Source organism: Fukomys damarensis, unplaced genomic scaffold (assembly GCF_012274545.1).
Source record: "Fukomys damarensis isolate Sample0158 unplaced genomic scaffold, DMR_v1.0_HiC HiC_scaffold_12, whole genome shotgun sequence".
NCBI lineage: Eukaryota > Metazoa > Chordata > Mammalia > Rodentia > Bathyergidae > Fukomys > Fukomys damarensis.
In genome coordinates, this window is record NW_022900924.1 from 7,580,885 (window position 1) to 7,593,146 (window position 12,262).

Consider the following 12,262-nt stretch of genomic DNA (forward strand, 5'->3'; position numbering starts at 1 on the left):
GGCGGCTGACCCGGGCCGGGCAGTGGCCAGGGGGCGGCAGGCAGGCGCCCTCGGGTCCTGGAAGGGGGTGGACCTGCCCGCAGCGAGGAGGGGAAGGCACCTGAGCAGTCCAGCCTCCCCAGAGCCCTGCACTCCCTCACCGTGCCCGGACCCAAGGCTGCTTATCCACCGAGGCCTTGCACAGGGAACCCTCACTGCAGACACCTACTTAGGTCTCAGGCGGAGAGCCGAGCCAGGTGGGGCTCTTTCCCTGACAGCTGACATCCAGCCACCCCATCCAACCCACCTCTTCCATTCCATTAACATCCAGAGTTCAAGAATCTCCTGCTTCCGGTCTCCTCACTAAGACTCCTCTCCGTGGGCCACCACTGTTGGCAAGTGGCTGCTATGTCCCCCAAGGCTGGAGTGCTCCGTCAGTTTTCCTTGCGGGACGTATGATTCTCAGTTTCACTGCAGCCTGGGCTGGGCCTGTGCAGGGCTGGTGCACGGCAGGGCTCCAATCACCACCAGATGAACGGCTGGAGGCAGAGGAGGACGATGGGAAAGAGGGTGGAGAGGGGATGGACTGAATGCTCCACTTTCAGGCCTCCTCTCCTCGGGTGCTGGGTTCCGGACTCCACTGAGGTGGCTTCCGGTAACTTCAGAGAGGCAAAGCCACTCAATGAACATTCTGGGTAAGCACGCCGGGAGTCCACACACCCAGGGCTGTCTGGCCATCCTAGACTGCCTCGGAGCACTACCTGCAAAGCAGGATTCTTTGCATGGCCAGGATGAGGAAAAGCCCAGGGAGAGACAGACACAGGTGCTGGCAACACATAAGGAGGTCCACACTGCTTAGGGTCACCTGGAGTCCGCTCCCACCCAGAGCCTCCCCGGAAAACACTTCTCCAAACTTCTGCCCAAAGGGGCCGTGGTGAGGTTTACCCTCTTCCCACCCACCCAGGCTGCCTTTCCCTGTCCGCCTCTGTGCCCAGGAAGCTGACCTTCACAGGTGGCGCCTGAGGGGTCCTGGGGGACAGTCCGGTGGAGGGTGGGGGCGGGAGGAGAGAGGGTTTGGGGTACCTGTGCCCTGCTCTGCCAGTTCAGCCCAGCATTTGTGACAGTAGCTGTGTGTTTATGTTCCTCTGAGGCCACCGCCCTGTGGCGCCCTCTTCATGGTTCTGGCAACTCCATTTCAGCCTCATCAGACTGAGTGGGGAAAGTCCTTTCTGTCCCAGACCCTGCTTGGTTTACACTCGTGTATACAGAACTTTGTTTTCTTTTCCCAGTACTGGAGTTTGCACCCAGGGCCTTCACACAAAGATAACATCCTCAATTCTTTTCTTTCTTTCTTTCTTTCTTTTTGAATGTTGCTAAGTTGTCCACACTGGACTTGCATGTACAGCCCTCCTGCCTCAGCCTCCCAGAGTGCTAGGATTACAGGTGTGTGCCATGACAGCTGGCTCAGGACTCCTTGTACTGTAACTCCGTTTACTCCTCTTTACTGTACCAGCCTTTACTGCTGGGATGCTGGCAGCACTGGGGCGGGCGGGACACTGGCGGTATACACGGCTAGAGTCTCCATTTCCCACAGCCACTGCGGGTGCGGGGCCGGCCATGGGCACTCGCCAGCCCCCGGCGACGCAGCCATCCAGCAGGCGGTGCACGTACAGAGGTGGACTTGGAGGCCCAGAGACACGAGGGGACCAGCCGGGGCTCTGCGGGGGAGAGGGAAGCTGGGGTTTCATCGCCTTTCCCCGGCTGTGCTCTTAACCTCACAGCACACACACTCTAGTCTGCACCGACCAGAGCCTGGGGCCATGAAGAGCGCATTTTGGGGGCTGTATGCTGCTGATTTGGGGAACCCCAGCTGTTCTCCTTCACTCTGGGTTGGCAGTCCCAGAGGAACCCTCACGCTTGCTTTCTCTGCCCCCCTACCCCGGAAGTCAAGGCGAAGAGAAGGGGTTCCTCCGTAGCAACCACACCACTGACCCCTCAGGACCCCGGGGAGCTGCCCTCCTTCCAGAGCTATGGGGAGCAGGAAGAAGATTCTCAGATGGGGGCAGCTACCCTTCCATTTCACATGTGGGGAAACAGGTTCCGGGAGCTGTGTAGAGCCGGGAGTGTCGGAAGAGGAGGCTCAGGACAGACACTGAGGCAGAGGCGCCTCCCTGATCCCCTAGTTCAGCTCGTTTCTCAGAGGCGCTCCCAGCTCATTGATCACCAGGGTGGCCTCCAGTCAATACGGTGCACTTTGCTAATTAATCTTTTCCAGATAATTGCAGGAAATTATTGGCTGGTGTGAACAGGGAATAGAGAAGGAGCCTCTGTCCCCGAACCTGCCCAGAGCAAGCCCTGGCCAAACCCAGGAGGCCTCTTCCGCCCCCGCTCAGCCTCCTGCCGCCCACCCATCCCTCACTCCGTGCTCTCCGCCCCTACCCGGGCCAGATGAAGCCTGTCTTTTTGCAGAAACCTCAGCCCAGGACATGCACCAACTCAGCTCTTGGGGGACACTGAGGACAAGTCTTCCCGCAGTGCCTTGTGCAGCTGGGGTGAGTCGTTAACCTTCCCGAGCCTCAGCTGGAAGACAGTTTGCAATCTCTGCACCACAGGCTGCTGGCATAAAGACCACACAAAGGGGGCATTTTAACACAGGTTTTGGGTGACCTCCGCAACAGACAACAGCCAGTGCCTCCAGCAGCCGCTGACAGCAGCTCGGCTACATTCCAGGTATGTTCTGAGTGCCTGACAGGTGCTGTGATTATCCCCATTTTACAGACAGGGAAACTGAGGCCCGGGCCTGAGGTCACACAATCCCTACTCGGTATGTGGGATGCTGATCGTCGCCCCATGCTGTCACCAAGGCCAGCGTAGCCTCTGGCACACATGATGTCACCAGGAGCGAGCCACCCACAGCATCGCAGAGGTCAGGGTCAGTCATCCTGGGAGGGGGAGGTAGGGGGGGTCCCAGGGTGGTTCGGGGCTCAGGGGCACCCACCAGGACTTCCTGCTGTGAGTCTCCTGACCCTAGCACTGTGGCCCTGCTTCCAAGGCCTGAAGGAGTTACTGGGCCAGGTGGCCTCAGGCTCCCCGAAGGCCTCCCCCAGCTCCACAGTTATTAATCATAACTGAACATCCCTCGATGATGTTTCCCATCCCTTTGGGGTCTCTCTCTCTCCCCCACACACATATTTAATACCTAACCTTGCCCAGCTCTATATACCTGCTCCTAATAAACCTCTAAGACTTTAATGAACTAAATAGCAAATTACTTTTTTATTCAAGAATGAAATTTCATCATATTCATAATTCATATTTTATTTCAGACATCTGCTGCTGATTACATTACATTTAACTAAAATTAGATGATGCTCAGAATGCAATTAAGGCTCTGCCAAATTCTTCGGCCCACCAATGCCGGCGGAGCTCAGCGGGGGCCGCTAGGAACCTAATATGTAATTAGGAGCTATTTTCTAGCTGTTTTTAAAGTCTGAAAATTAGCTGCCTTTATTAATCACACAGACAAATATAAAGTGGAACCAACGCTCGCTGAAATTTCTAAAAGGGATTTTTTGTTTAATTATACACCACAGAGCTCCGCGACTCGTTTTGCATGTTGATTTGTTGTGCAGTGACATTTTGACAACTGGTTCTCAATTTGTCTGTCGTAGTTAGGCAACAACAAAGCCGACGGTAATACTTTAACTTTCAAAACCTTCAGTGTGCCGGGAGAGGGAGAATGGCATTCCTCGCTGCGGGCCGTGGCTCAGGCTCTTGAAACCACAGGGGCCCAAGACACCAGCAGAAGGGCGTGCGCCTGAGGGGCAGGGAGGCGGCCAGAGCACTGGACCGGGAGTCCAGGGGCCCGAGCGTGGGTCCCTGCTCTGAGCAGCCTGTGAGGAATCCCCTCCCCTTCTCAGGCCTCAGTTTCCTCCCTGATGCCATGAAATGTTCAGACTCAGAGCTCCCAGAGGCTGAATTCCTCCTCTTTTCTCTGTGCACCAGTGTCCTTTGGCCTCTTAATCTTACCCAGGGGATCTTTTGTTGTCCCATTGTACAGAGGATGAAAATGAGGCTCAAGAAGGGTCGGCTACTTGTTGCCGGCTGGCCGGGGCCGCAGCAGAACTCAAACGCACGGGTCATCGCTCCAGAGTCTGTCCTCAGCTGCTGTACCTTTCACCCTGCTCCTAGTCCTGTCAGGACTCTTGGAGCCTCAGTTTCCCAACTGCGCTTCTTGGACACGGTGAAGCGGCACGTAGCCTGGCCAGTGCCAGAGAGGGGGCACAGGCGGGGCCACAGCATGCAGCGACACTGAGCCCCGGGGAGGGGCTCTGACCCCACAACGTCCCTTGAACTCGCTCCATGTCCCATGATAACCAGTGACGTCCAGAGTCCTGGGGACTTGAGTGGCAACCCAGGAGTGTGAATTCCACCCACAGTGATAACTATGAAGGGCTTTTCCCCATGTGCTTAGTACTGCGGTGACACTTTATGGCCTACACTTTCCCCACTAACCCTGTTAACTGGGTTCACTGTCAGGTGTGCAGGGCTCAATTCAAACCACTTCTCTGCTGCAGTCACCTTGGCCAGGACACCTCTCCTCTCTGAGTCTCGCTACCCCCTGCATTAAAATAAAAATTTTTTGGTGGTACTGGAGATCAAACCCAGGGTGTTGAGCATGCTAGACAAACACTCTACCACTGAGCTACATCCTCAGCCTCTTTTTAAAAATGTTTGAGCCACAGAATTCACTAAATTGCCTGGGCTGGGCTGGAACTTTTGATCCTCCTGCCTCAGCCTCCAGAGTAGCTGGGGTTACAGCTAAATCTGCACAACCTCACGGTAATCCTGTCTGCAGGTTCTTGAGGGACTGAATAAGATAATGGGGGCTCAGCCTGGATCTCAGCCTCAGCTGGAGAGGGGACACCGAGGCTCTGCAGGGAAAGCTTGTCCTGGGGTCCCCGAGACCGAGCTGAGAGCTGCTCCCGGCGTGCTGGGCCCAGGCTCCCACCACTGCCCGATGCCTTCCGAGCACCCCCAGGGAGGGCTGCAGAAAGTACTGGGCTCACTGGGGGTGAGGGCTGCCCCGGCTGGCCTGGCTGGTTCCAGAGACTCTGGGGCACCCTTCTTTCCTGTGTACCATTCTCCTTTGCCCCTGGAGAGGGTGCCAAGCCGAAGTGAGGCACAGCTCAGGGCTCTTCTGTCCCCACTCGCCCCAGGCCAGTGGCACCAGGGTGACTGCCTGCCACAGCCCTTTTCAGGAGCCAGCTCTTTCCCCGCCTCTGCCCGCAGACTCGCCTGACAGAAATGCCAATGGAAAAAAGGAGGGCTTATTCATTTATTTACTTTGGTGACAAGGAAACTGCCAGTAAAATCCCGAATGCAGAGATAGGCAGTGACTACTTCACTTCTGACAGTTGAGACCCTGCTGGGGAAGGAAAATGACAGGCATCTGCTGACATCAACACTACTTCTTTCGGAGAACAGCCCTCTGGAGAGGTGTTCCCGGGGGACCCGCCTCACCCAGACGCCAAGCTGGCCCGGGCTGCTGCTGTAGGCAAAGGGGCCGGGGTCACCGAGGAGGACAGGCCGGACACCTTCCATTTCGAGGCTCCTTTCTGAGCACCGACAGGTGCCAGGTACAGACGAAAACTACTCCGTAAACCCCACCGCCGAGGGGTGCTGGGGGCTGAACTGGGTCCCCTCAGAAGAGATCCTGAAGTCCTGGCCCCCAGTTCCTGTGAACGCAACCGCCTTTGCAAATACAGGTTGTTTCAGATGTGATCGAATCCAGAGGCGGCCATTGGGTCCTCAGAGAAGAGGAGATGCCAGGCGAAGACAGCTGCACTCGGGGGTGGGGCTGGCGCGTGGGGCACCAGCAGGGATGGAGTGAGGTGGCTTCGAGCCAGGGGTGCTGGGATCAACGGCCACGGTCAGACCTAGGTCCAGGCAAGGAAGGGATCCCCAGCATCTCAGTGGGTGCTCGTGACACCTTGAAGTCAGACTTCCGGCTTCCAGAACTGTGAGAGAACCCATTTATCTAGTGCTTTGTGGTGCTTTATTACAGCAGCTGAGGAAACTATTACAAGGGGCTGGATACCACTGAGGGTATTAGCAAAATGGTCCCTACCCTGGCAGGAGACTATTAAAAATGGACAGGCTGGGCATGGTGGCGCACGCCTGCAATCCTAGCACTTGGGAGGCTGAGGCAGGAGGATCACCATGAGTTTGAGGGCAGCCTGGACTACATAGTGAGTTGAAGGCCAGGCTGAACTACATGTCAAGACTCTATTTTTAAAAAATGCCACTGCCTGCCTCGCAAGTGCAAGGTCCTGAGTTCGATCCCCAGTACCAAAAAATAAAAAAAGTATATACCCACAACAAAACAGGGGTGATAAAAATGAAAGATCTCTCCAGGGAGCCACAAAACCTTCTAATCTGTCCCCTCCTCTGCTTTTGACTGTAATGCCTCTGCCCACTCTAGCCATCGCTCCCCTTACTTCCTGACACCTGTCTTCTGCCCCCCTCCATCCACTATGTCACAGCCATAGGACTTTCCAAAGTGTAACTGTGGCCCTGCTCCCACTCTATAACCCACTTTGGCTCCCCAGGGCCCTGAGGGTAACCCTTGCTTTATGTTGGTTCAGGCTCCACCTTGCACTTACTCTAGGTTCAGGCTGAACAGAGAATCACTTGGAGCTGTCCCCGATACATCACAGTACAGCTGCTGCTGTCTAGAACACTCTCCCTCACCTTCTAGCCCAGAGCAAATTCCACCCAAGTTCCTTCCTCGGGAAGCTTTCCTTGATCCCAATCCAGGCTAGGATAGGCATCTTCTCTTCTTCCCAGAGCTCCCAGGGTGGCTGAACCTGCGACTGTTTACCATGACTGTCTGTTTGCTTAGCCGGCTCTGAGAGCCATGCGGGGCAGTGACGGGTTTTACCCACCCCTGAGGTCTCCGAATCCGGCACATTCTGAACTCAGGCAGTTTACCCCTTGCGTCCTCGGCCTCAGCTACCGCGGAGAGCATCTGGCCCTGGGAATAAATGCTGGTTCAGCCATCAAGTCCTAGGCCCGGTTGCCTGCTCTGTGACACCCGGAGGAAGGGATTACCCAGAGCCGGAAGGGAGAGATCTGCTTTTCATCGGCCGACTCCTGCAGTACCTCCAGCAGCTCTGTGTTTATCCCTTATCCACTGCGGGCATGGAGCCTTCCCGACAGAGCAGTGTCTTGCACACAGGTGCCATGCCTCACCCCCCACCACCGCCTGATGAAATCAATTCATTGGTCCACTTTTCAGATAAAGAAACTGGGGCTCAGAGACGCAGTGTTGCTTGCCCAGTGTCGAACAGCTAGCAGGTGGCAGAGCTGGGATTTGAATTCAGTTCTATCTGGGCTCTTCTTTTGATTCACTGCCCAAGGCCTCAGGCTGCAGGACGGTATGCAGGGGTCGGGGGGCAGCTGAGAACAGGGCTCCCCACCCCTCCTTCCAGAGAAAACAGGTCCCAGAGCGACAGGGCTGTGGCTGGCTCCATAAATAACCCTGGTCCCTGGGCCCTGCCGGCAGTTTAGCAGCCCGAGAGTGTGTGTGTAATACAAACAGCACTAATCCCCTGTCAGTTAAGCTGGATATCAGAGGAGACAAGCTTCCGAGCGGGGAGGCCTAATTGAATCGAATTGAAAAGGCAGAATGGGCAGCCGGGCAGCAAGGAGGGTCGGGAGGAGAGCAGCAGGCCAGGCGCAGCTGCCTGGGCCTTCCCAGGCCACCGGTGCATTCCAGCCCCGCTGTGGGCAGCCAAGCCAGGGAGGGGGTCCCAATCCCGGCTAGGGGGCCCGGCTAGGGTGCCCCACCCCCTCTGGCTTCCCCTTTATCTGCTGGCTCTGCCGATTTCTCTCCACCGCTGACCCTTTTTCTGCTCCCTCTGTTATCACGAATAATGTCACTGCCTCTTTAGAATCTATTCATCACAGCAGAAGGGAGCCAGTGCTGACACCGATAAAAAAAATACCATCTGTGCCTTGTGGGGACGAGGACGAGCTCTCTCGACCGCGGGTGCCCTGCCGCCCGCCGCTGCCACCTGCCACTTCACGGGCACGGAGGGCCGAGCAGATTCCGCGAGGGCACGTGCCTCCCACTGGGGGCGCCACCCCGCTTGGAAGGAGGTCTCAACCCCTGCAGTCTGGCTTGACTTGGCTTTTTGCCTTAATCATATTTTAAAACTAGCTAACAGGGCTGGGGCTGTCGCTCAGTGGTAGAGCACTTGCCTGGCATGGGTGAGGCCCTGGGTTCCATCCTCAACATGGCAAAAATGAACAAAAAATCTAGAGAGAAAGGCCTGACCAGCGAGTCCAACACCCCACAGGGCAACAGTGGGCACGGCTGGGGACAACAGGCTGCTGCGTCCCTCCCCGGCCTGGCTTGTTTGTGTCACTTCCTGGCACCTGCAGATGGGAGGGTAGAGACACCTGAGCAGGGAGAGCACCTCAAAGGGGTGCTGGGGGACATGGAAAACAGGATGGGGCCACGGCTCCAGGGCTGGAAGTAATATCCTCTGAAACAGGAAGGAAACAAGGCCAGAGAGGGGAAGCCACTCCCAGATGTCACGCAGCATAGCAGAAACTTCCTGGCTGCCTGGAAAGTGCTCCTCTCAGCCTACAAGGCAGGGGAGAGATGGGACATGGTGGTGCTGGCCTTGCGGTCCCCACATTCCCATGAGTGCCATGTGACTGCTGCTCCATGCGCCCTCAGCCCTCCCTGTGCTGGCTCTGGTTGGAGCTCACTAGCCAGCCCGTGCCCTTTCTCCTGGTCTTGGGGAGGCACCAGCTCCACCCACTGCCCTCAGTCATCCAGGAGCCTGGGCAAACATGTCGTGTGGCCATGGGCAGGTCACTGCCTAGCTCTGTGCCTCAGTTTCCCCATCCACAGAGCGAGTCCTGTGACTGTTATCTGGGAAGGGTCTGGATGGACAGACACATCTTCCCAAATGACTCATCTCTGAGGCAGATGGCAGGGGACAGTAACGTGGAGTGAGTGACAGCCACTCGGGCACCTGCCATGGACAAGGTCGGCCATGTGCAGAGGCCCGCCTGCCCTGTGAAAGTCAGAGGCGGCGTGGAACAGACGTGGCCGGCACGGTGACAGAAGACAGGCGCTTGGTTCGAGGGGAGCCTCTCCCTCCCAGGTCACAGGCCCCATTCCCAGACTGCTAGCCCCTGGCTGGCACTGGGATCTCAGGGACCACAGCACCTGAGGCGGCACAGCTAAATGCACCTGTTGCCGCCGAGCCACGGGACGTGGTCTGTCACCCCCGTCAGTCAGTGCTTCCTTTCAGGGTGGGACGTGACAGCAAATCCCACCTCGCCTCACCAGCAAAAGCGAGGGGCACCAGGCTTTGATGTCAGACGGTTCTAGATTCAAATTCAACCTCAGTCAGCTGCGAGCTGTCACCACTCTGAGCCTCAGTTTCCCCTTTGATGAGCTGCAGGCGACATGCTGATGTGTATTATTTGTTATTTATTATTTCCATACTGCTGAGGCTCAGAGAGGGGATGTAGCCCGCCTGCTGTCTTGCAACAGGAAGTGGGTGGGACACAAGGCCAGAACAGATCTATCAAAGCCACAGCCACAAAATATGAATCACTGGGAGAACTGGAGAAGATATGAGGCAAAGGTCTTGGCACAGTGAACAGACATCGTTTCTGAGTGGAGAAACGGAGGCCCAGAGAGGGCCAAAGACCTGTGTAAGGTCACAGTAAGTCACTTTTGTCCTTTCTTTTGGTTTTCTCCTCTCCCTCCCTTGTCTCGTCCATGTCCTGCTCACCTACCTTCTCTGACAAAATACTCATCCGCCTCTCTGGGGCCGAGACAGAGAGAGAGAGAGAGAGAGAGAGAGAGAGAGAGAGAACGTCAAGGAGAGAGCACTGTGCTTGGAGTCCAGAGACTGTCTCGGGGCCTCATGTCTACACCCAATGACTATGTGCCTTCAAGCAGGAACCTGCTTTCTGGACCTGTTTTCTCACATGTGAAATGGGCCCACACCCTAACCTCCTGGGTTTGTTGAGGGTGTGTGTGGAGGGAAGCAAGCTAACGAGTCCAAAGCCAGAAGCCAACATGTCCCCCAGGACAGCAGCAGCTCTGATGGGTCACCTCCCTTGCTTGGGGCCTCACCTGGTTCCTGACACACAGCAGGTGTGCGTTTGGTGTTTTCTGACTGAACAGTGCTCATACCTCAGGGGCAGGATCCTGCCTCCCACCCTGGCAATCGTGGGGAGGGCAGCTCCTTTCTCCAGGCATGGACGATGACCAGTGGGCCGGAGACGCCAGATGACCGGTCTGGGGCAGCCTCGGTGCCCCACCAACTTTCAGGGGGCCCACGTGTCACACAAATGCCTCAGCATCTAACAGCCTGCTCGCTCCTGTGGCAGGAGGTAGGGTGGGGAGTCTGGCAGACAGTGGCCAGAGGGAAATCAGGAGCCCACAGTGAGGTTCGTGATAGGAGAGGAAGCCCCTTTCCTCTCCCTTGGCATGTGACCCATTTCTGCCCCCAACCCACGATTTGAAAAGCCCCAGGAGAACCCAGCCACTGGAGGACACGCCTGGGCCATGTCCCCGAGGCCCTGTCTCTCCTCACGAGGTCTACAGCAGGACCATAAAGCACACTCAGGGCTCTGGTGTGACTAACAGCTGAGTGCTGGGCCCCTGGCCTTCAGCACGAGGCCTGTGGAAAACAACTCAGTCCACAGTGGCCAGCACAGTCCCCTCTTGTCCCAGGTGTCAGGGACAGTCTTGTTCAGACCGGAAGCATAGGAGGCCACGCCTGGCCAGGCCAGTCACAGCCCTGTGTGAGGGACCGCTGCCTGTCTGCTTCTCTGCTGAGTGGCAACTGACTCAGGCACAGTCCAGGGTGCTTTGACACCCACAGGTTTTGTGAGCAACTCATTTGCCAGCAAACCCAACATGTTGCTGTGCCATTAAGTCCTGTCCTGGCCTGAGCAGTGGGACTCTGCCTGCCTTCTGTGGGAGGTGGGGTGGCTGCTGCCATCCAGAGCCACTAGGAGAAAGCGTCAGGGAGCTGTCCCCAAAGCGATTGAGCCTGGCCCCAGGATCCCAGGCCAGAGACCCTGACCCCACATGCCTACACCCCAGGAGCACTGAGGGAATGAAACGTGATCCTAATGAAGGGCTCAGCACACTGCCCACCGTTGTGCATTTGAGGAGACTGAGGCCTGGTGCAGAAGAGCAGGGGTCTAAGGCACATGGTCAGTATGGACAGAGGTGAGGCCTTGGGGTGGGTCATGGACTCTGGGTGCTCTTTCTGTGACATCCCAACCATGAGGAAACAAAAAGGCAAGGAGGATGAGGCAGCTTGCTGTGTGACCATGAGCAGGTCTCTTGCCCCCTCTGGGCAACAGCAAATGAGGTGTAGGATGTGTGTGATTTTCCAGAGTCCTCTTGTCCCCGATACTTCCGGGGTTACAAGCAAGTAAACCCTCTGTCAGGGATGTTGAGGATGATTTGTACTCGTCTGTTTCAGTCCCAAAAAGACACTTCGTGGCGGCCCGACTAGGATGTTCTTGGAGGGTGGGGATGGTGGTTCCCGGCACAGCTCCTGTGAGTGGCGCTCTGACCACTGGCTCAACCTGTCTGCCATATGGCAGAGCCGCAGTGAGGGCAGAGCTGCGTGAGGCCACAGGCCCAAGGGGGCAGACGCCACGGCCACACAGGTGACAACCCAACCGTGTCAACCAGACAAGGAGGGGTCAGGGGCTCTGGGAGGTCGCTGGTCTTCTTCCTGAGGAGCAGCCAAGAGTGGCTGAGGCTGGTCTGAAGTCACACATTTCCTGTGTTCAAATCCAGCCCTGCCACTTGTCTGCCTTGTGGCCCGCGTAGGTGCTTTCCTTTCCTGAGCCTCAGTTTACTTGTCAGCAGAATGGGGACACCATGACAGCTATCTCAATGAACGGGGAGGTCTTCCAGGGATGAGGCATGCCGAGCAGGTGGCCCATGAGGGCACACAGGAAAGGGTGGCTGTTAGCTCTGCCCAAGCTCCAGGCTCTGAGGGCCGCAGATAGGACGCCCCGCAGGACGACCGCCAGAGGGCTGGAGAAAGCGCCACTTAATGGCGGAGGCAGGGGTGTGTGTGCGCGCACATGCATGTGGGGCTGTTGGGCCAGATCAAAGGGAATTTAGAGGGGCTGGGGATTTAGCTCAGTGGTTCTGGTGCCTGCCTTGCAAGCACAAGGACCTGAGTTCAATCCCCGGCATCAAAAAAAAAAAAAAAAA

General features: G+C 56.7%; 1 protein-coding gene across 3 annotated transcripts in view; it reads right to left on the minus strand.

Annotated features, from left to right (window-relative positions):
* Positions 1-12,262, minus strand: part of Mvk (mevalonate kinase) — an 80,673-nt gene that overhangs the window by 43,673 nt on the left and 24,738 nt on the right. The window contains exon 11 of one of the 3 annotated variants that reach the window (XR_776332.3): positions 287-518. The exons of the other annotated variants lie outside the window; for them this stretch is intronic. The gene's annotated coding sequence lies outside the window, so the exon portion shown is untranslated. The remainder of the gene's footprint in view (positions 1-286; positions 519-12,262) is intronic. 3 annotated transcript variants of the gene reach the window in all.